We start from the raw sequence: 25262 nt of genomic DNA, 5'->3' as shown, positions 1-25262 counted from the left end.
ATTCCACAGCGCTTTACATACATTGGAAACACTGTCCCCATTGGGGCTCACAATCTAGAGTCCCTGTCTGTATGTCTTTGGAGTGTGGGAGGAAACCGGAGAACCCGGAGGAAACCCACACAAACACGGGGAGAACATAGAGACTCCTTGCAGATGGTGTCCTTGGTGGGATTTGAACCCAGGACCCCAGCACTGCAAGCACTGAGCCACCACAAGGCTGCAGTGCTAACCACTGAGCCACCGTTATAATAATAATACTAATCTTTATTTCTATAGCGCCAACATATTCCGCAGCGCTTTACAATTCAGGAGGATCATATACAAACAAGTAACAGTTATAGAAAATACAATATTTAGAGGGAAAAAAGACAACCCTGCTCATGAGAGCTTACAATCTACAATGAGATATTGGGGGGGGCGCAAGGTACAAGTGCTTATTTACAATGACAATCCAGCCATCTCAAGGAAATGGGGGATAGATAATGGATTCCTGGACCAGTTGGCCAGAACCTTGAGATGCATTTGGGTGCCATGGAGTTTGACGTGGGGTAATGTTGTGAGAAGTTGTAGAGGGACTATGTGAATTGAATTTGATTAGGGAGTGTGATAGGCCGCCCTAAAAAGATGCGTTTTTAGGGTGCCTCTGAAGCTGAGTAAGTTGTGATTCGTCCTAACTTCTTGGGGTAGAGCGTACCAGAGGATTGGTGCAGCTCGTGAGAAGTCTTGGATCCGGGAGTGGGAGGTTCGAATTAGTGTGGATGTTAGTCGAAAGTCTTTTTACAGTCTGTGGATTAGGTTCTTTGTGTAAATGTTCTTGTAGCAATATCTGTATGCAGGGCAAGGGGGTATGGAATTAAAGAGATGGTATTTAATGTGTACTATGTAAAGTAACGTTCATCATGGTATAGCAACCTGTAATACTTGTTAGGGTATTTTGCCGCAAAACCGGATCCGTTACTAATTTGTATCGGTTCAATTAATTTCCAATGGAATTGCGTCAAGATGCTGTCACATGTGGTTGCGTGCGTCATACACAACCATATGTGAACGCATTTTGCCGCGATTCCATTGGAAATAAATTGAACTGAAACGCATTTGTAACGGATCCGGTTTTGCGGCAAAAAATATCGCTGATGTGAGCGCTGCCTTTCTCGTACTATAATCTTCACCATCTGGTAGATACACTGCAAAAAAAAATGCAATGTGTCATTTTCCCAAAGAAAATGGGTAATGTATACCCATCCAATATTTTTTGGATTATAAGACGCACTGTACCTCCCAAATGTTTGGGAGGAAAATGAGGGGGCGTTTTATGATCCGAATGTTGCTTACCTGGGATGGTTGAGAAGGGTCGCAGGAGCAATGCCGCAGGCGCTGTGCTGGAACTGCAGGCGATGTGCTGGGCTTGCAGGCCAATGGGCGCTGTACTGGGGCTGCGGGCGGTGCGGACTTCAAAATAATGGCGCCCGAAGTCGGCGTGTGCGCAGATGGGGCTCTCAGCTTAAGAGCTCATCTGCGCATTCGCCACCTCCGGGCACCGTTTTCCTTAGGTCAGCTGCTGGGAGATCAGTGGGCCGGAAGCGGCGTGTGCGCAGATGAGATCTTGAGCCGAGAGCTCTGCCTGTGCACGCGCCGTCTCCGGGCGCTGTTATCTTGAAGATCGCACAACTGACATTTTCAGGATGGCACAACCTTAGAACTGTGCCCTTGGCCCGCAGCTCCAGCTCACCACCCAAGTGCAAGGGGTAACAAATTTTATTAAACACAGGTGGGGGGAATCCAAACAGTCTTTTAAAAACATTAAAAACATGAATGGCGGTTATCCCCTACATTAGGGCATGGTACAGAAATTAGATTGTCAATACATAAAGTAAATGGACAGCACGTATTCAATGGTGCAACAATAACACCTAAGTAGTATTTAGACAGGCCACAAAGAAAACAGTGATGGTACTTTAACAGGCAGGATAACTATAGTGTTCCATATTTAACACCTGACCCCGGAGTGCATCTGTATAGGAAATGCGGATATAACAAAATTATTTGTGCAAAGGCACTATGTAAATACCAATTGGTATGCTGCCAGAACACTCCCTGGTCATGTTGCCGGAAAAGCACACTACAATGTATATTTGCAGCCGTAAATGAATATTGAGCCCCAATCAGAGCCTGCACACATGAAAAAAGTGCCGAGAAAACCCATTACCAGTCCAACCAAGTGAGGGGGAAAGGTCCGCCAGTATCTACAGCCTCTGGAAGACCTACGTACGTTTCGATATTAAATATATTGAATCTTCATCAGGGAGGAGGCATGCCTCCTGTGACCACCAATGCCGCCTGCTCCCAGGGTGCATCTTATAAACCGAAAAATGCAGCAACTATAGCTGAAAGTAAAAAGTACCAAAGTAATAATGATTGAACATTGCAAAAGTTTTTCGCATCTGGGATGGTGGCAACCCCAATTGCACGTTTTGCCTCGTCTTCGTCAGGGGATTTATCTCAGTAGTGGTAAATTTAATTAGAAATCAGGATCCAATGAGTAAGCTGGCACCATCCCACAGGAGAGAATTTTTTGCATTTGAGTATTCATTTTCACGCATTATACTGTATACCTTTATGAAATTCATAATGTTTACATATATGTAGTATGTTAGCTTTGAGCTACTTTCTGCATTAATATTTATGAACTTTTTTTTTTTTATCTTTTTAACAACTTGCTGCCCTCTAGTGTCTATTTATAGATATTGCAATCTTAGCCATACATGATTTTTTTTTTTTTATCAATCCATTCATTTTTACTACTTGGTCTGTATGTAAGGGGGTGCATATTACACTGAGATAAACTGAAATGTAACCTACTATGTATTACAGGCTACACTTTGCACATTTATTTGTTAGATAGTACCCATTAATTACCATCTCTAGTATTTAATTACATTTCCCGTATGCTGCCACTTATGTACCAAGACAATTGCTCATCTGCCTTTATCATGATTGTACAGTGTTTTGAAGTTCCTCCTCTGGTGAGGACAGCCCTTTCCTCTTCTTCTTTTTACATTTTGCTTTTTAACCTCTTCATGACCAATGACGTACTTATGTCATTGATCGTGTTCCCCTGCGGTAATCCCCGCACATGTCTGCTGATCTGATCAGCAGACCGGTTCAGCTAACAGGGACGGGTGGATCTCTGATCCACCTGCGCCTGTTAATTCCTTCTATCGCGCTGTCAAACACTAACAGCGCAATTTAAAGCACTGCGATGGGGATAGCGCAGTTCGCCGCCGCCATTGGCAGTCACGGGGCGCCAATGTGTTACCATTACAGTACGGGGTCCGATGATGACCCCTGACGCTGTCATGAGTCACTTACTGTGACAGTCGGGAAAGCGCCGCCACTCACAGGAACGCTGCATTACTCCTGATCAGAGGGATACTTTATCATCACTCTGATCAGGAGAAGTGATGGAAGTGTGCAGGTATTCCCCTAGGTGGACTAGTAAAATAAATAAAATATGTAAAAAAAAAATAAAAGTTCTCACATCACCTCCATTTTGCCTGATTGCAAATAAAACAATTTTAAAAATACACATATGTGGTATCGCCACATTCGGGAATGCCTGATTTATCAAAATCTAATATATAAAGATGAATGTGTGTATGTGTGTGTGTATCTGTGTCCAGGATTGGCATCAGCACCGTCGCAGCTACAGCCACAAAATTTTGCACGCTCTCACACTTCTGGACCCCGAAAGCGTCATAGGCTATATTTTGAGGGGAAATTTTAACCCTGCGCTTTACAGTTATTTGCCAAAAAACCTGCCTCCATTAAAGCGAATGGAGCTGGGAGCCACAGTGCAGCCAGAACTTCAGAAGAATGCGCAGCCACGCCCTTATATGGAATGTTGGCGTGTCACAATGCAGCCAGGGAAAGAGACAGACACAGACAGGAAAAGAGGCAGACACAGGCAGGGTAAGAAACAGACATAGACAGGGTGAGAGACAGACACAAACAAAGAGACAGACTGACAGGGAAAGAGAGAGACAGGTTAAGAGACAGACACAGACAGGTAAAGAGACAGAGGGAAAGAGGAAGAGAGACAGGGAATGGGAGGGAGACAGGGAATGGGAGGGAGACAGGGAATGGGAGGGAGACAGGGAATGGGAGGGAGACAGGGAATGGGAGGGAGACAGGGAATGGGAGGGAGACAGGGAATGGGAGGGAGACAGGGAATGGGAGGGAGACAGGGAATGGGAGGGAGACAGGGAATGGGAGGGAGACAGGGAATGGGAGGGAGACAGGGAATGGGAGGGAGACAGGGAATGGGAGGGAGACAGGGAATGGGAGGGAGACAGGGAATGGGAGGGAGACAGGGAATGGGAGGGAGACAGTTACTATCCCGGGCGTTAATACATTCTATTTATACATTCTATCCCGGGAATGTTAATACACTATTTTGTTAACAACAGTTATTAACCCGGACGAAGCCGGGTAGTACAGCTAGTATTAAATAAAATAATTTGATCGGTACACAGCGTAACGAGATAAAAAAAATTCTAAACGCCAAAATTCCTTTCCCTTTTGGTTGCCGCAGTATTGTATTAAAATGCAGTAACAGGCTATCAAAACATCACATTTGTGCTAAAATGGTATAATTATAAACATCCTCTCAAGACACACAAAATATGCCGCCACTGAGCCCCAGATCCCGAAAAATGAGAATGCTACAGGTCTCGGAAAATGGCAACAAAAGCGCTATTCTATTTTTGGGCAAACTTCTGAATTTTTTTTAACCACTTTAGTTAAAAGTAAAACTATACATGTTTGGTGTCTACGAACTCATACGGACCTGAGGAATCATAATGCTACGTCAGCTTTACCATATAGTGAACACTGTGTATTTAACCCCTTAATGACCCATGATGTACTGGGTACGTCATGGATCGTGTCACTATCAGCTCCGCAAGTGTCCCTGCAAGTTACGAGTGTAATCGCTTTCCACCCGCAACTTTCAACCCCTTACATCTCGGTGCCAAAATCTGGCAGCAAGATGTATGTGCGCACGGCCAATACTTTTACTTACTGCTGCCCCCCTCCGGAAGTCACGTGATCATGTGACTTCCGGTGGTTGTCATGGTAGCACAGGGTCATGTGATGACGCCTGTAGCTAACATGAGTCACTTTCTCTCAGTGGCGGCATAATGCCAGCATTGAGAGTAAAGCACCATATCTGCAGTTCTCTGCTCTGTAGCTAAGATCTACAGATATGGCAGAGCGATTGGATTGTTGATCCATATAGCCCCCTAGGGGGCTAGTAAAATAAAAAAAAAAAAAAGTTTAAAAAAAAATAAACCTAAAAGTTCAAATCACCCCCCTTTCGCCCCATTGAAAATTAAAGGGTTAAAAAAAAATATACACCTATTTGGTATCGCCGCGTTCAGGAATGCCCAATCTATCAAAACATAAAATCAATTAATATGATTGGTAAATGGCGTAGCGGAAAAAAAATTCCAAATGCGCGTTTTTGGTCGCCGCAAGTTTTGCGCAAAATGCAATAACAGGCGATCAAAACGTAACATCTGCACCAAAATGGTTTTCATCAAAAACGTCGGCTCGAGATGCAAAAAATAAGCCATCACTGAGCCCCAGATCCCGAAAAATGAGAACGCTATGGGTTTCGGAAAATGGCGCACGTCTTTTTTTGGACAAGCTTGTGAACTTTTTTTTTAACCCCTTAGATACCAGTAAACCTATACATGTTTGGTGTCTACAAACTCGCACCGACCTGAGGCATCACAACGACACATTTGTATTACCATATAGTGAACATTGTGAATAAAATATCCCAAAATCTATTGTGCGATCGCACTTTTTTTTTTTTTTTGCAGTTTTTCCACGCTTGGAATTTTTTTTTCTGTTTTCCAGTACCCTACATGGTAAAACTTATGGTTTCATTTAAAAGTACAACTCGTCCTGCAAAACACAAGCCCTCATATGGCAAGATTGACAGAAAAATAAAAAAGTTACGGCTCTCAGAAGAAGGGGAGCAAAAAACCCCCCAGGAAAACGGAAACCGCCCAGGTGCTGAAGGGGTTAAAAAAATAATAAAAAAAAAAAAACATTGCGGAATTTCACTTTTTTTTAACCATTTCTCCACATTTGAAATTTTTTTTCCCAGTACACTATATGGTAAAATAAATTATCTCATTCAAAAGTACAATGTGTCCCACAGAAAATAAGCCCTCATATGGCTATTTTGACGGAAAAATAAAACGTTATGGCTCTTGGAAGAAGGGGAGGAGAAAATGAAAATCGCCCGGGGGTGAAGGGGTTAATTTCTTTTAGGCCCTGTGTGCACGCTGCGGTTTTTGCCGCGGTTTTTGCTGCATGAATTTCTGCAGAAAATGTTCAGAACCTTTCTGCAGTCATTCCCCAGCAAAACCTATGGTAAAAAAAAAAAATGCTGTGCGCACACTGCGTTTTTTTTCCTCTTCAGGTTTTGCTGCAGAATTTCTTGAGAAAAAGAATGTCACTTCTTTTCCGCAGGTACCTAGGGTTTTTGCCATAGATCATGGTAAAAAATAAAAAAAACGCAAAGAACAACCTGCGGAAAATTCGCGGTAAAACTGCATGCGGTTTTCAGGTGCGGTTTACTGCGTTTTTTTTATCGCAGGTGCGGTAATCTTTCAGAGGGTGCGGAATTTTCTTAAGAAAATTCCATTTTCTAGTGCGCACAGGGCCTTTGTGATTTGCAAATGCCTAATAAACATTTTCCATATTGTACTACAAAATATCCACGACTTCAGACGTGGCCTATAGTCCTGAATTGGGTCGCAGTAAAACGCTTCCAAACTCAAGTCAGCCGTTGTGTTTGCATAAATTGCTGATATCGTATGCGGTCATTTTGACGACGTTCATCCTTTTGTTCAGATGTTTCCACATCTCTTGAATCAGCCTGTCTCATCCATTTTTTTTTTCTTTGAAGCTGTCTCTTCCATTGTTCACTTGTCTCAGCTGTTTGAGACCGTTGGATTACCATATTTTTCGGTGTATAAGACGACTGGGCGTATAAGACGTCCCCCAACTTTTCCATTTTAAAATATAGAGTTTGAGAGTGTAACCTTGGATTATGAGCATAATTGGTTCTGGGAGTTCGCTCTTAAACCAAGTTACTCTTATATCAAAGCAAGTTTTCCCATAGGAAATAATTGAAATGCAGACAATTCGTTCCACAACCCAAAAATATTTACTGTATTTATACACTTATTACAGTAATACAAAATAATGTTCTGTATTCATATAAAATTATTACAGTCACTAATACAAAATACTGTACAGAACAGTAAAAAACATATAAAACAAATTTAAACTGCTCGTTAGCTTACAATAGAATTGTTGGTGTGCGGGAGGTAAATTATAGAGAGAAAATGATGTATAAATATGACAACCTTTTATTTTAGTACAATAGACAAAAAAAATCCCAAATCTATTCTCCCCAAAATAAGGGCAGCACTAAGCCAAATTTGGGGTAGCAATAATGTACAGGCAATTAGAGTACAGTATATGAATGTGCTGTGCTGGTTAGCAGAAAGTACAATACTGTATCCACAAATGCAAATTGATAGATGCTATATAGTATATACTGTACTGTACAATGGTATACTGTACACAGTAAACAGTACATATGAACAGAAAGTTACCTCCCAGAGCGGGTCAGAGCAAGATGAAAGGACGGAACCGGAAGTGTGAACAGTGAATATTTGCTCTTATTGCAAATCTTTGCTCTTAAACCAAGTTACAAATTTGTAAAAAGCTTTGCTTGTCTTGCAAAACGCTCTCAAACCAAGTTACTCTTAAAGGGGTTATCCGGCTTATTTTGAGTTTTTTCATTATTACCCTATTGGGCTACATTGGGGCAGGTAAATAGATAGTGACCACTTACCTGCCCTGCTGTCAGCCCCTCTCCCTCGGCTCAGAGTGGTCATGTGACTGCTCCTGCCGCGATTTTGCTGCTTCCGGTCATTTCCTGTCAACATGGGCAGGGCCATGTTGACATGCAAATCTGGAAACAGCATGTCGCCTCCCTGCTGGGCTGTACAGTGCGAGGAGTCACCGCCCCCTTCCCTGCACCCTCCCACACATTCCCCCGCACCCCGTACTCTGCCGCACTTCTGTGGGACCCGTGACCTGGGGGCGGGGCCTGGCGGCGGCTGCTGTGGTGTCAGCGCCAGCACCGGGCCCCCTGCTCAGGATCACACATTCAAATATACCGGCATCGCAGATCACAGATGCCGGTATATTTGAAAGTGCTGATGAGAAGCAGCGCAGCGCTTCTCATCACTGCCCGGCTGTCTGTGCTCTCTTCAGCACAGCGGTGACGTCACTACTGTGCTGATATGGCCAGAGCACAGACAGCGCGCGAACGTGCAGGAGCGGCGGGGACCGAAGACGGGTGAGTATGTACTCCCTATGGGGGGGGGGGGGGTTGGTGCACAGCCCGATGTGTGTGTGTGTGTGTGTGTGTGTGTGTGTGTGTGTGTATATGCGGTGCACAGCCCGATGTGTGTGTGTGTGTATGCGGTGCACAGCCCGATGTGTGTGTGTCTGTGTGTGTGTGTGTGTATGCGGTGCAGAGCCCGATGTGGGGCTGTTATTTGCAATGCTGTAGTGATAAGAGGTCAGTGCTGGGGCAGAATATACTGACAGGGAATGTGTCTGCAGGGGGCGAGGCTGGACAGTGAGGGCTGGCAGGGGGCGAGGCTGGACACTGGGGTGGGGCTGGACACTGAGGCCGGGCGGTGCCAGATGTGACTGGGAGGTTCAGCACAGGAAGTGGTCAGTCTGCTTGTGCTGAATGTAAACAAGGAGCTGCAGAGAATAAAGGGATAATTCAAGAGGAAAAAAAGTTAGAAAACAAAAAATAACAATGTAGGGGTGTTTTATATGTCAATACAGCACAGATTAGCTTAAACTCAAAAATTTTTGTTATGTCGGACAACCCCTTTAAGGCCACGTCTCACTAAGCAACATTGCTAGCAACATTGCTGCTGAGGCACGACTTTTGTGACGTAGCAGCGACCTTGCTAGCGATGTTGCTGTGTGTGACATCCAGCAACAACCTGGCCCCTGCTGTGAGGTCACTGGTTGTTGCTGAATGTCCTGGACCATTTTTAGTTGTTGCTCTCCCGCTGTGAAGCACACATCGAGTGTGTGACAGCGAGACAGCAACAACTGAATCTGCAGGGAGCAGGAGCCGGCTTCTGCGGACGCTGGTAACCAATGTAAATATCGGGTAACCAAGAAGCCCTTTCCTTGGTTACCCGATATTTACCTTCATTACCAGCGTCCGCCGCTCTCACGCTGTCAGTGCCGGCTCCCTGCACAAGTAGCCGGACTACACATCGGGTAATTAACCCGATGTGTACTCTGGCTAGGAGTGCAGGGAGCCTGCGCTAAGCGGTGTGCGCTGGTAACCAAGGTAAATATCGGGTTGGTTACCCAATATTTACCTTAGTTACCATGCGCAGCATCGCTTCCACGCGTCGCTCCTGGCTGAAGGCTGGTTGCTGGTGAGATCTGCCTGTTTGACAGCTCACCAGCAACCCATGTAGCGACGCTCCAGCGATCCCTGCTTGGTCAGGTTGCTGGTGGGATCGCTGGAGCGTCGCTTAGTGTGACGGTACCTTTAAACCAAGGTTCCACTGTATATCGTATATTTAGAGTTTGGGATATATCGTATATACTTGAGTGTAAGCCAACCCCAGTAATGTCCTCATTATTTAGAGAAATACCCTGCTGTAATGTCCCGTGTAGTAATCACCCCATTGTTTAATAATGCCCTTCTGCTCTAATGTCCCCATTGTATACTAATGTGCCATGTCCTTAATGTCCCGTGAAGTAATGTCGCCATTGTTTAATATCGCCGTCCTGCTGGTTCCCTTCTGTCCCCTATCATGCAGTTGTTTACACACAATAAAAGATATTCTCACCTCTCCTCCATGTCTGCGCTGCATCCAGCTGTTTCTTGTAGTCCACAGGCACACAGACTCCTCCGTGATAGCGTGAATGGAGCGGCCGCTGCAGGATGTCGTCATGGCTTTACTACAGTTGAATGCTTTACGGCGCCACAAAGCATTCAACTGCAGCCCCTTTATTTTTATAGAGCCTAAATTCAGGGGCCAGTCTTCTGAATAAGGGGAAGATTTCAAGTTTTATTGTTCAAAGCATTTTTAGTCTGGTATTAACCCCTTTACGACCAAGGACGTAACTGTACGTCCTTGATTGCCTCCCTGCGGTGGTGAGCCCGCTGCAATCCCTGCTGAACTGAACAGTAGAGATGTGTGGCTAACAGGCACAAGTGGATCGGAGATCCACCTGCACCTGTTATCCCTTTAGATTGCACTATATGTCATATACTGACAGCACGATTTAAATGGCCGCCGCATTGTTTCCCGCCATCGTCGACTGCCCCGTGACGTGATCATGGGGTGTCTTGGTAGAAACAGAACGCCGGCACTCACATGAGATGAGCATTTCTGCTGATCAGAGCGATGCTGCTCTGATCAGGAGAAATGCACAGGCGATCTGACACTGCAATGATATAGTCCTATAGGAAGACTAGAAAAATAAATAAAAAGGCGTAAAGAAAATGTTTTAAAAACCTAACAGGTCAAATTTGCCCCTTTGAAAATAAAACTGTTAAAAAAAATACACATATTTGGTATCACCGCAGTGAGAAATGCCCGATCTATCAAAATATAAAATCAATTCATTTGATCGGTATATGGTAAAGTGAGAGAAAAATTCCAAATGCCAATATTACGTTTTTTGGTTGCCGCAAAAGTTTAAAAAAAATGCAGTAACGTGATCAAAAGCGTACCATCTGGACAAAAATGGTATACTGTAATTAAAAATGCCAGGTAAAGACCTAAAAAAGACCCAAAAAATAAGCTCTCTCACGCCCCCAGATCCTGAAAAATGAAAATACTGCAGGTCTTGAAAAGTGCCGTCAAAAGCACTACTTTTTTTTTTTTTTTTTTTTTTTTTGACAAATGTCTGAATTTTTTTTTCACTCCTTAGGTAGAAGTAAACATATACCAAACATGTTTGGTATCTATGAACTCGTTCCGATCTGAGGTATCATACTGACCCGTTAGTTTTACCAGATAGTGAACACTGTGAATGAAATATCCTAAAAACAATTGTGCAATACTTTTTTTGCAGTTTCACCGCACTTGGAATTTTTTTCCTGTTTTCCAGTACAATATATTGTAAAATTAATGGCTGCATTCAAAAGGACAACTTGTCCCGCAGAGATAAGCCTTCATATAAAAAAGTTACAGTTCTTGCGAGAAGGGAAGTGAAAAAAGGAAAATCGGCCGGGGGTGAAGGGGTTAATGGAAATCCCATATCCCACTGTGCTTCTTTTTTTACACTGTGTAAACTGATCTGTGGAGCGTTGTTCCAATACGCAGCATGTCAATTTCTCTTACTGCTACTCTGCTTTCAATGCAGAATTTCCCCATAGACTTGCATTAGATGCCGACAATTCGTAGGTTTAAAAAAAATAAAATAAAAAAAATATGCATTTCTAGTGCATTTACGCAGCGTAAACACACAAAAAATACATTTAACCTTCGTCAGGCTGCATAATTTTACATTGTTAACAGCGACCCCTTATCTTGGAAGGGGGTTGAGATATTTTATTTAAATTTGGCCAATATATTCTGGACCAAAACTGCTGAGATGTCATGAAATGTCAGCCCTCTACGGCTTTAGGAAAAAAAAATGTATTGCAATTTTAAAACGGAATAGTTACAATTGTACCTATTCATCCGGACAAAGGTTAAACATAACATATCAGGTGTCAATAAAGTTGGTTGAAACAGATGCAGCAGCACAAACAGGAAGTTGCCCAAAGCAAAGAATTCAGTGTCCCTATACACACGTGTACAGACACAAAAACAAAAGATATAGATAGAAATATATTAGAATAAATAGAATGTCCAGCCCCAATACATATTATACACTGGCACCCTTTAGTGCCTTTTATGTGGCACTAAAGGGTGTTTAGCCTGGTTTAACCTAATAACTAAATAATTTTAAAAAAAAAAGCAAAAAAAAAAAAAAGTTTGGGTCCCCCCAATTTCCATAACCAGCAAAGGTAAAGCAGACAGCTGGGGGGCTGATATCATCAAGCTGGGAAGATCCATGGATATTTTGCCCTTCCCAGCCTAATAATACCAGCCTGCAGCCACTCCAGAAGTGGCGCATTACATTAGATGCACCAAATCTAGCACTTTTCCCTGCTATTCCTGATTGCCCTGGTGCATTGGCAATCGGGGTAATGGTGTATGGGGTTGATGTCAGCTGTGTAGTGTCAGCTGGCATCAAGCCCAGGGTTCAGTAATGGAGAGGCTCCTTATCAGACACCCTTATAACTATCCCAGTAAGTAAAAAGAAAAAACACATACAAAAAAATTTATTTGAAAAAACAGTCACCCACACTTTCCTTAGTTCCCCATTTTCTAAAAAAAAACAAACCATGCAGGTCCTGTGTAGTCCAGGGATTTCAACGTAGTCCACAAATGGAAACCGGAAATACATAAAAAAAGAAATAAAAATAAAACGCTGTCCCTCATTCACCTTTTTTATTAGAAAGCAAAGTTCCCAGGTCTGACATAGTCCAGCAGTTCCCACATAGTCCAGCAGCTCTAGCTTTATGTAGTTCAAAGTCTATGGAGACTCAGAACGAGCCTCCATAGACTTTGAGCAGCAGCTAGTCCCAGGTCACGCTGCATTCCTCGAAATCCGGCAACTGTAATGAAAAGCGACGTCAGGAACGTCCCCACTTATCAGTGTACTGGGTCTCACAGTGCACAGCGTGAGCTGGGACTAGCTGCTGCTCAAAGTCTATGGAGCCTCGTTCTGAGTAGAGCTGAGCGAACCTAAACACAGATTTTCGAAAAAAATAGTTTGGTTCAGAATTCAGGTGCTTTTCGTATGAAAACCACTTGTGCGAGCATCGCTGTGCTCGGGTACGCTTGGTGCGCAGCCGTGTGGGACCCGCTTGCAGTGTTTGATCGGTTCGCACTGGGGGTAACAACAGTGTGATCGGAGGTAGTGTGCACCAAACAAAAAATTGGAAAAAACCTGCCCCTGGAAGTGATCTGTTTCTGGCTGGCTGCATATGGGCGCAGACCTGCACTGCCCAATTAGTGACTTCTATAGGGGTTCAGGTTAAGTCCGAGGGTTCCAAACCGAACTTTAGATAACGGCCAGCTGAACCCACCGAACTGAACTTTCACAGGTCTGCTCATCTCTAATTCTGAGGCTCCATAACTTTTGATCGACAAAATTGAGGACTGTATATATATTTCTATCGTTTATCTAGCTATATTTTATTTTTTGTCTGAAAGTGTGTGTTTTATGTGTATGAATACATGGGTGGTTATAGTATTTCTTATGAGATGATGAAGGCTATAATTAGGCATGATTTTATGCCACTACAATCTGTAATAATCTTGTTTCTGTGCTTTGGGCAACTTTGTTTCTTCTTCTGCCTGTCTTTCAATCAATTTTATTAAAGCAAAAAAAAAAATTCGGAATAATTACACTTAGCCGCCAGAGAACACAGTTTATAAACTCTGATTTGCTGAACAGACGTATTATATGCAAAACATAACAAACGCCCCCTCATGCCCTTTCCTTCCCTACCTTTCCCTGAGTCTCCCCTGTGTAAAAGTCTTGTCAAATTTGTTGAAAATTTCTGAATTATAACTTTACACTTTTTATGTTTTAAAATGAAAACTCTTTCAAATAAATACAGTTTATAAAAAAAGTAAAAAAAAAAAAAAACAGATCAAAAAACGCAAGTAAACTAAGGTAAAATATGCAGTGTCAAAATCTCAACAAACACTGATTGTGGGAACGTAGCCTAAAGCGGGCTTTACACACAGCGATGTCACTGGTGAAAGCACCCGCCCACGTCGGTTGTGCGTCACGGGCAAATCGCTGCCCGTGGCGCACAACATCACTTACACCCGTCACACGGACTTACCTGCCTAGCGACGTCGCTGTGGCCGGCAAACCGCCTCCTTTCTAAGGGGGCAGTTCGTGCGGCGTCACAGCGACGTCACACGGCAGCCGTCCAATAGAAGCGGAGAGCAGCCGAAGGTAAGACACGCCCACCTTGTTGCCGGAGGACGCAGGTAAGCTGTTGTTCCTCGTTTCTGTGGTGTCACACATAGCGATGTGTGCTGCCGAAACGACAAACAACCTGCGTCCTGCAACAGCAGTGATATTTGGAATTTGAACGACGTGTCAACTATCAAAGATAAGGTGAGTAATTTTGATCGTTAACGGTTGTTCTTAGCTGTCACACGCAACGATGTCGCGAACGACGCCGGATGTGCGTCACAAATTCCATGACCCCCAACAACATCTCGTTAGCGATGTTGCAGCGTGTGAAGCCCGCTTTAGGCTCCATATTTCTGGTCCATATAGTACTTTTTTTTTTTTCGTGATTTTATTTTTCCCACTCACCGATTTTGAATGAATCTGAAAGATGAAAATTTCTATGGAAGTAGTGTAGATTGCTGGCCCATGGTGGTCTGTGAGGGCTGGATTGTGGGTCCTGTACATAGCGTCTCCGCGAGAGCACTGTGTGAACGGACCCATACTGCTTTTGTAAATCTGAATGTCATACAGTAATGCTGTAACAATGTGACGTAAAGGTCCTTCCAAAGAAAAATAGTTCAAAAGCCAATTTGCTTCCAGTTCTGTAGAGATTATACAGATAAGTGCACATTCTGGCTGATGGTGACGGAGATTTGTCCGAGCTCTTGTTCCTATACGGCTTTATTTTCCTCTATTATATTTTTTTAATTCTTCGTCCATTTGATCAGCACAGAATCCTCCATTAATCTAGAGTCTTGCACAACGGCCCGTCCTTCATGTAGTGAAGTCTTGTTACTCAGATAATTACGTTGTAATGAACTTTGATGAGACTTTCCTGGAAATCTGAGGGTGTAACTGGCAGATCGCGGCACCTATAGCTGCGAGAGGTATGTAGCTGAGGGCAATTGGACATATTTTATTCTTTACTATCTTACTCCTTCTAATTAAGATTATAGGCATTTTAAGTAGTGAGGGAAGGTTTCACAACACGACATTGCTTTGTACATGTTCATGTAACACTTCTACCTTTTTTTTTATTGGGAATAAAGGGTGTGAATAGCTGATTGTCTCTGATTGTTCTGAGAATATAGGGACCTTGGTACTTACAGAGAGATCCCCAGAGTTAATTTTCATCTATTGAATATATAACGTAGAGGCAGAACAAAGGAGATCTAACATGGATAAAAACAAAAATATGAGCAAAGGAGATACTTTGTTAAAGGGGTTGGTTAAAGGGAACCTGTCACCAGATTTTGACCTTCTAAACTAGAATGTTACCCCCTGACCCCCCTATAGACCCCAAAAATACATTTATAAAATCTCCTGCCCTGTATTTTAATTGTCTGGTCCAATAGGCGACCTAATCTGCGCCTCCTGTCCCTCCTTTCGCCGTCCTCCTGTGCTGATTGATATGGATGACGCCTGAGACGCCATCCACAGTTGTGGGCAGAGCCAAAAAAGTAGGTGCACCTGCACAAACCGGCGAGTTCGTGCACAGGCGCGAGATTTTGCCCAGCGATGTGGATGAAGCGGGTGACTACATTCACATTGCCGGCAAATTCTCATGCCTGCAAACATAGGCAAAGGAGATACTTGGTTAAAGAGTAGGTTAAAAGGAGCCTGTCACCAGATTTTGACCGCCAAAACTAAACCTAGCACCTTAAGCAGCGCCTGTGCTGCATTCCTTGAAGGTGCACGTTATCCTCCGACCCCCCCGTTCCTGTAAACACCCCCCCCAAATACCCTTATAAAATCTCCCAGCCTGTATGTAAATTTTCTGGTCCAATGGGCGTACCAATCTGCGCCTCCTGTCTCTCCTTTCGCTGTCCTCCTGTGCTGATGGACATGGATGACACCTGGGATGCCATCTACGTAGGCGGACAAAATCTCTATGTTCCCGGCTCACCCAGGCGCACTTCCTCTGCCCTGTTGCGGGCAGAGCTGAAAACATAAATGTACGTGCGCAAACTGGCGAGTTCTCTGCGCAGGCGCGAGATTTTGCCCCGCGATGTGAATGAAGCGGGTGACGTCATTCACATCGCCAGGCAAAAGCTCGCGCCTGCGTAGAGAATTCGCCTGTTTGCGCAGTCGCGCCTATGTTTTCGGCTCTGCCCGCAACAGGGAAGGGTGAACTGCACGGGTTAGGAATATGTCTGCGCAGGCGTGAGATTTTGCCCGCCTAAGTGGATGGCATCCGAAGCATCATCCACGTCAGTCAGCACAGGTGGACGGCAAGAGGAGGGACAGGAGACACAGATTAGGACTCCCATCGGACCGAACTGGACGATTTACATACTGGGTGAAGATTTTGGTATTTGGGAGTCTACAGGGAGGGTCAAGGGGGTAACATGAAACTTTATGGAATGCAGCATAGGTTCTGCTTAAGGTACTAGTTTTAGTTTAGAAGGTCAAAATCTGGTGACAGGTTCCCTTTTTAATTTTTTTTAAAAAACAATTAGGCCAAAGCTGCTTATCTATTATAACAAGACAAGCATTACTTTTTTCAGTACTTTAAACTCTTACAGCACAAACACCGGCCCTCGTACAGCTATACCGGTGGCAAAATAAAAGTTGCAGCTCTTGGAAGAAAGTGCAAAAATTAAGAATTAGTAGCCATGGGAAAGGTTTAAAGTTCTCTTCTTCCCACAAATGTTTTGCTAACCGCTTTCACAACTGATTGCTTTCTCACAAGGCTCGGTGCGTGAGTTCAGAGACGCCCAACAGGAAACTGACATGTTCAGATATGTACAGACTAATACAACCCTCGCTGCCATTCTCCCATTCACCACTCGTAATGACTATGCTAAAAGGATTATTATATTATAGGAATAAGCCCAGTTTATCATGACCAAAAAATAATTTATTATCCTTGCCTGTTTGAACATTTTCATTGCAGTTGGACTAGTATGTTTGTTAGGCTGTTTTTGTCTTGTCACATTTTTGTCACTTTTTTGGTGCAGTTTTGTTGTCAGAACTTGCTGACATTTGACTTCAAAGCAAAGAATATGAGAAGTTAGATTTACTGTGCGCACATTGCAGTTTATTTGTCAGCCCTTTTTTTTTTTTTTTTTTTTTTTTTTTTACAGACGTTTGTGACAAAAAAGAAGCAGCAAGTTCATTCGTTATTGCATTTTTGTCAACATTTGTCACCCATTGAAATCAATGAGGGGATGAAAAACGCATGGTTACAAATTGCTTGCATTTTGCATACGTTTTACCCCCAGTTTTGTCAACAAAAACGCAGCTCATCAACTTAGTTCCAGAATGACAAAATCAATACTGGAGTGATTTTGGCATGCCAGTGTGTCCATCTCTCTCACACAGCTCCTGTAGCCTCTCATTCTTCTTCCCGACTCCCTCATTAGCCTCATAACATATTCACTGCACCAGCTCATTAGGCTCATACATAGTCACTCCTCCCCATCTGTGATTGGTTGCTGTCAGATTCGCCCCCATGCTGAGTGACAGTTGTCTGACTGCAACCAATCACAGCCGCCGGTGGGCGTGTCTACATCATACAGTACAATAAATAAATTAAAAAAACGGCGTGCAGTCACTCCAATTTTGATATCCAGCCACGATAAAGCCTTACATCGGAGGGCTGGTATTTTCAGGCTGGGGAGACCCATGTTATTGGGAGCCCCCCAGCCTAAACAGCCAGCAGCCGCCCAGAATTGCCACATCCATTAGATGCGACAGCCCCGGGACTTTACCGGCTCTTCCTGATTACCCTGGTGCATTGGCAATCTGGGTATGAGCGGTGACGTCGCTCAGGTTAGCCACGGCCACAGCTCGAGTCCTCCACCTATGACAGCAAATCACCGGAGTGACTGCAGTGAGCAGCGCAATCAGCGGTGCTGTCACTTAGGTGATTTACAGTCACAGCTGGAGTCCTGGAGCTGCGACTGAAGTGAGCCACAGCTGGAGGACTCATGTGAGTGACGGCACCGCCAATCACGTGCCTCACTTCAGTAGCGACCTGATCCTCACAGCAGTGAACCCGTGACGTCACTACTGTGCACACGCCGTATTGCGGGACCCATAGCTGTGATGTCAGGGGTTCACCCCAGTTCATTCTGATCTCTGCGGGTCTGTCTGCACTCACAGCTGGCAGTCATGTTCTATGACGCTCACTGTGACAGGACAGGGATGTAGCAGAGCTGAATCGCCGTGGGACCTCGTGTGGATTACTTTGAACCTGGAGGGGTATTTGGGGGATAATAAAGTGGTGAAAAAGGGGGCTTTTTGTTTTATTTCAAATAAAGGATTTTTTTGGCTGTTTGTGGTTATTTACTCTCACTTACAGATTAGTGATGTGAGGTGTCTCATAGATGGCTGACATTAATCCCTTATTACCCCGATTGCCACCGCAACAGGGCAATTGGGAACAGCTGGGTCCAGTGTCAGAATTGGCACATCTTATGGATGCGCCACTTCTGGGGCGACAGTGAAACAATCAGGGGTACTTTGCACGTTGCGACATCGCTACTGCGATATAGTCGGGGTCAAATCGAAAGTGACGCACATCCGGCGCCAGTAACGACGTCGCAACGTGTAAAGCCTAGATGTGCCGATAAACGATCGCAAAAGCGTCGTAAATCGATGATCTGTGTAGTGTCGGTCATTTTCATTATGACGCACCGATAGCACATACGATGTTGTTCCTCGTTCCTGCGGCAGCACACATCGCTGTGTATGAAGCCGCAGGAGCGAAGAACATCTCCTTACCTGCCTCCACCGGCAATGCGGAAGGAAGGAGGTGGGCGGGATGTTTACATCCCGCTCATCTCCGCCCCTCCGCTTCTATTGGCTGCCTGCAATGTGACGTCGTTGTGACGCCGCATGACCAGCCCCCTTAGGAAGGAGGCGGGGCGCCGGCCAGCGCAACGTTGCAGGGCAGGTAAGTGCATGTGAAGCTGCCGTAGCGATTATGTTCGCTACGGCAGCTATCACAAGATATCGCATCTGCGACGGGAGCGGGTACTATCACGCTCGGCATCACTAGCATCGGCTAGCGATGTCGCAACGTGCAAAGCACCCCTTACTGCGGTCTGGAAAGACGCACCGCAGGCATGTCAATTGTTTGCTGCGGATTCCCATGCGTCCTCCGTAGGGAGAACACAAGCGAGAGACCACAGCGCACTGAACCCTGATCGTGGGCACAGTCAGCTGCGGTCTCCTGCGGAGGAGACGTGCGGCCCCGCAGGTCACAAATCTCTGCGTTTTTAACACAGCGAGTCCTAATCTCCCGATCACATACCCTAAGTGCAAAAAATGTACTTCCTTGATCCGGTTTGGAAATATCCAAATATTGAAAATTTTCCATTGCAAAAATAAAAGAATGCGGAGAAGGAAAAGATGGGGACTTTGCACATGTAGAATGGACGTGTGATTTAGTTGATGACGGTTAAATTCTCCTATAATGAATTTTTTCTTGTGTGTTCATTGTTCCTTTTATTTTCCCTTTTTTTTGTGTTGTGTTTTTCAGCAGTGGCACTTGTCAGTGAAAGGGCTTTGGTACTGTTACTGTACACACTCACCTGGGCTTACATTGCTTTTCTCGCTCTTTCAGGAAGGAAGATGACGTCAGCGGAGAAAGACAGCGGTGTCCAGTTTACTGTGAAGTGCATGGAGATCCTCTTGATAACCACGGTGCGGGGTGGAGGAGCGGCGGCGGTGGCAATCTCTGCTGTCGTGGAGTAGGCGATCTGCATGCTGTGCCAAAGTAGCCACACTGCAGACAGAGGACTTTACTGTAAATACAGAATTAATAATGCGGGCAGCACATAACTTGTACAATTGAGAAGATTTTAATACATTTTTACTGACTTATATTTTTTGTTTCTTCCCTGCTTTTCCTTCTTCTGGGACTAAAATGGCAGCCGACACAGTGACCACTAGTTTTTGTTCTGTTGTTTCTTTTGTTACTTTTTTTGCTACGTTTGTTAACAACTAGTTAAACACTTTGCTTACCCAATTTTTTTCCTGACATGTAAAAAAAAAAAAGCTTTGAGTGACCAAACTATGTTTTTGTGTGGTTGCCTAAGGAGAAAGCTATTCCCCCCCCTCCCCGCATAAAGCCGCATCTGTCGATTTTGTTCTCTGTGATTTGTTACTTGCAGTTCCTCCTCTTCAGATATCATTATTATCCTATACAATCTAGAAGTAGTACAGATATGACTAAAACGTTGTTTTTTTTTACTTTTGTTTTCAGGTGAGAAACTCTTGGTGTTCTTTTCTTTTTTTTTTTGTATTTTATTGCTGTCTGTGGGGTTGCCAAATGTCATTGTTTTGCAGGAAAACTATTTTTTTTTTCTTCATTTTTTTTTTCTAAAATGGCTCTGTAAATCGGCGTGGCAAAAAGAAAGCAAAAAATGAAAAAAAATTAGACTCGCACCTGCCAATAAACGGTGTCTTACATGTATGTACGTTCAGCTTTGTACTTTCTGAAAATTGCCGTATTGAATTACCTGAAGAGTTGCACAACTTCTAGGTCGTTTGTTACTTCTGCTTTTTGTTTTGATTTTATTTTTTTTTCCTTCCCCCAAAAAGCACATTTTTTATTTTCCGAAATGTAAGTAGCCTCTTGCACTTTAGATTTGTGGGTTTTTAAAATGTATTTACAAGGTCATAACTCAAGATAAAACTGAACATTGCATTTATTTTTTTTTCTGCATAATTTCCTTTAGTAAAAGATTAGCCATCTGTACTTTTTCCTTATACTCTGTGATGGCAATGTCTATTGTATTGCTAAAAATGACTTCAGTAGACTTGAGAGACATGAGTTGCACTGCCCTGGTCCGGCATCCAGTCCGATCCTCTGCCCACAACATTAACTAGGAGGTCCCGCGACATATGAGGCCTATGGACTAGAGTGGAGCGAGTACCTAGCTATTCGTACTTTCTATACACATAACGAATACTGTCGTCTGCTCGCATATTCGTTCTGACTAGCGTGTGCAATGCAAGTCAATGGGGAAAACTTGCAAAGTAACGAGTATCCCGAATGCCGTACTATTTGTGCAAGTAGCGAATAGTGCAAAATTCGGGTTACTTGTAAGGGTCAGCACACACGGCGAGAAAAACGGTGCGAGTGCAATGTGATAAAAATATCGCATTCCACTGGGACCAATATTACTCTATGGAGCACCTCCCATGAGCGATTATTTTCTCAGCCCTAATCAGACCGAGAAAACAATTGAAGCATACTGCGAGTGCAATGTGAGCTTGTTTCACTCGCACCCATTCAAGTCTATGGGGCGAGAGAAACATAGCACTGCTTTCTCATTACACCGGTTTAATGCGAGAGCAGTGCGATTCTCTGATCAGCCAGCAACAGAGGAGATAGGAAGATAAATGCCGCCCTCTCCCTGCGCAGCGCCGGCCCTCTCCCTCCGCAGCGCCGGCCCTCTCCCTCCGCAGCGCCGGCCCTCCTCTCTGCAACAGTGGTCTGATCGCATGATCGGACCACAGTCGCATGACACTTGGCTCCCGCAGTGTGAGCGTGAGCAGAGTGTCATGCGAGGACTCGCACAAATCCCCGCGTGGCCTCAGCCTTACTTTGCGAGTATTCCCAATTGACTTACATTGCACACGCTATTCGGAACGAATACGCAAGTAGTAGACAATACTCGTTATGAGTATAGCGAGTATGAATAGTTAGGTACTCGCTCAACTCTACTATTGACATCATGACATTGCAGAAGCGCCAAGGACGCTGGGCATAGAAGGGAAGACTGCACTAATCCTGCTGCAACAGAGAACCGGACTCGCCGGCCGGCCAGGGCAGGGCAAATCGACAGCGATCACAAAGAAAAGGATGTGATCCCCGGAGAGTAAACCAATATATATTGCAAAAATAAAAAAGTGCCTTTGCTAAAATAGATTTTAGCAGGAAGTTGTACCCTTATATTCATGCAGATTTTGCAGCTGTTATCAGAAGCACAGTTGTATTGTAGATTTATATAAAATTGGTACAAATAGATGCACCTAAAAAAATATTCTTACTGTGGTGTTTTGTTTTGTTTGTGAACATTTGTCACTTTTAAGAATGAGCTCCAAATTCTTTGCACAGAGTTAAATTTTAAAACTCTCCAGTCGCCTCTAGAGGGCGCTCCCTGCACCCCGGGATTATTCAAATCATTGTATGACACGTATGCAGTCAGCGCCATCTGGTGGCCACTTTAGAGTAGGCAGTGTATTACAGTATCTGCATAGTGGATGAAATAACTATTACTAAATTCTCATCCTCTTTTCTGCAAAAACACTTCCTTAGTGAAAAATTGATCCAAGGTGTGGATTTTAAACCCATAGTTTGTCCCACTGTGCTGTGGGTTTTCAGAGAAAATTTTATTTGCAATGCATAACAGGGAATCTGGTAAATATAGGAGAGAAATCTGCATCTATCAGACAGAATTAGTACAAGTGTTCGGAATAACGGATTAGATTTCCATCATTTGCACCCATTTGTTTTTCATACCATGGGCGAGTACAGTGCTCGCCTTGCTTTGAAACCTCCACTACATAAAAATGGGACAAAAAAAGCTGCTTTCTGGCAATCTATGGGGGAGTCTTATGTGCCCGATCTAAAACTTATTGCCCATGCTGAGAATTAGGTGACAACTTCCTATTATCAGAATAGCCCTTTTTAACAATTTTATAAAACAAATCCTGAATCATCCGAAAATAACCTAATGTTGTAAACCTGTTCGTTAAACGTATTTTGCACAATGTCCTTTGCAGAGATCATGCAACGTGTCCCCCCCCCCCCCCCCCCATCACTGCTCATCTGCGACCGTGGTCAATGCGGCTGCTGTAAAGCAAATCTGTGAATGTTGCGAACAGCAGATGACCACCACCTCCCCCTATATATTCGCGTATAGAAAATTAGACTCAAACTACAAAACATCTATGTACTGTATATATAAATTCCTTTTAATCTTAAAGTTTATAATGTGCACCTGCAACATTTAGATACAGGATTTTAAAGGATCTTCCACTTTGCCCAACTTATTTTGTTCCTTGGCCATCTAAAGGTCCTCCGGTGGACTTCACATGGTCACCTGATTATTTTGAATGAAGACCATGTAATGCTATTTTTCCCCTGCGTAGCTCCCTTCATCCGTAAGGCTGGGCGGAGATGTCAAATTTTGACTCCAACTCCGATCGCTGTGTGTCGCAGGTTGTTCCTAGTGTCTCGCAACGGGCAAGTTGGATTCTTTGTAACCTGCTTGTCCCAATTGCATTATTTCCCTCGTGGTCGTAATGCGGCACCAACCACATACATAACCCTGCACTGCAGCAATATTTGTCTCGTGGCCAAAGTTGCTGGCTAGTCCCTGCCTAACAGCTACTCGTCTAGTTAGAGAAGCAGGACTTGCCTGAAGGTGTTTTAAAATGCTGGAAAATTCACATTAATATTAGCTGCATTGCCATACCAGATGGTTTCAATGTCATTTTATACAGTGTGTCCACCCATATCCTGTCCACCGCCATTAACTTGAGAACGGCGGCAGCTATAGGCATAGAAGTGGTGTCTAGGTATAGTAAAGTAGCCATGGCCACTTTGAGCATCAAAGTTAAATGAGCGCCATATGCGTGACCAGCATTCAATGTTGGGGGGGGGGAGGGGGTCATGGGTTTCACATCATAGCATTTCTGTATGCAAGGTGTCAATTCGTATTGAATTGATGAAGACCTACAATTTTTTAATTCACTTTTTTTCTCTATCTCGTTCCGTTTTCGAGATAAAAATGCTAACTCCGTTGTTTTCCACCAGGTGGCGCTATGGGTGGTTTCATTGCGTAGCGCATGGCTATTTTACTATACCTAGACACCACTTCTATGCCTATAGCTGCCGCCGTTCTCAAGTTAATGGCGGTGGACAGGATATGGGTGGATAAACTGTATAATCCCTCCCATCCCCCCCCCCCAAAAAAAAAGCCTTTTTTTTCTTTTCTCTTGTGCTTCATTGTTTTACACTTGTACACTTACTATAGATTTCCTAGACCACAACTTATTCCTTTTGCCAATTTATATTGTTGGTGCCACCTAGACAGACTTTATGAGATGGAGAATGAACGGTTTCTTTGGTTTACTTCACAATTGTACTATTATATTGCAGAATTGTATTTCATGAAAAACCCCTATTTAGTAAGGTTTATTCCTCTTCCCTGCTTTTTTCCTCCACAGTTTTAAAGCCATTTCATTGTTTTTTTTGTCAGTTTTCTTCAGAGAAGAATAAACATATACTTTGTTTAATTTGCTGAGTATTGATGCTGTTTTATTTGCCTATGTAAAACATGTTTGGACCAAGTACTATTACTTATTAATTGAGTGATGGGCGAACTCCGTGTAACTATATGGATTTGGCCACCCAGATAATTTAAAAAAATAAATAAAGGAAAAAGAAAGAAAATAGGATATAGAGAGCAGAAGTGCTATACTTACCAAGTCTCCCGCACAGCTGTAACGCTACTTCCGGATCCACTTATTACCCTCATACATATTCACTACTTTCCCTGCCCACTGGCAGTCCCAGCGTCTCTGGTTGCAGTCATACTGTGCCCCCACCCTGTGTGACTGCTTGTAATCACACACACTGTCTGCGTCTCTAGTGGTGTAAAAATGAATAAAAATTGGCGTAGAGCCCCCCCCCATATCGTGATACACAGAACAGATAAGGCATACTGCTACAGGCTGCAGCCTCCAGGCGTGTGCTTATCTTGGCTGTGTATCAAAATAAGAGGGACCCCATGTGGCAATTTTTTTTATTTCCTTCAATTATTTAAATAATTAAAAAAAAACTGCATATGGTTCCCCCCCCCCCCCAATTTTGATACCCAGCCAAAATAGAGCCAATATCTGCGAGCTTGAATTTTCAGGTTGGGGAGACCCATGGTTATTGAGCCCTTTAGGTTAAAAATAGCAGTTTGCAGCTGCCCAGAATTGTCGCATCCATTAGATGCAACAATCTCAGCACTTTACTCTGCTCTTCCCGTTGCCTTGGTGCGATGGCAAACGGGGTAATATAAGAGCTTAAGGACCGCTCACAACTCTAGGGGTAAGTTCACACAGTGCTTTTTTCG

At 43.8% G+C, this 25262-nt stretch overlaps 1 protein-coding gene across 2 annotated transcripts in view; it reads left to right on the top strand.

Annotated features, from left to right (window-relative positions):
* ZHX1 (zinc fingers and homeoboxes 1) overlaps window positions 1-24435 on the top strand; it is a 37294-nt gene extending 12859 nt beyond the window's left edge. For both annotated transcript variants that reach the window (XM_075352892.1, XM_075352893.1), the window contains exon 3: window positions 19748-24435. The gene's annotated coding sequence lies outside the window, so the exon portion shown is untranslated. The remainder of the gene's footprint in view (window positions 1-19747) is intronic.
* Window positions 24436-25262: the final 827 nt, after the last annotated feature.

Source organism: Anomaloglossus baeobatrachus, chromosome 6, assembly GCF_048569485.1.
Source record: "Anomaloglossus baeobatrachus isolate aAnoBae1 chromosome 6, aAnoBae1.hap1, whole genome shotgun sequence".
NCBI lineage: Eukaryota > Metazoa > Chordata > Amphibia > Anura > Aromobatidae > Anomaloglossus > Anomaloglossus baeobatrachus.
This window is presented reverse-complemented; position numbering and strand designations above follow the sequence as displayed.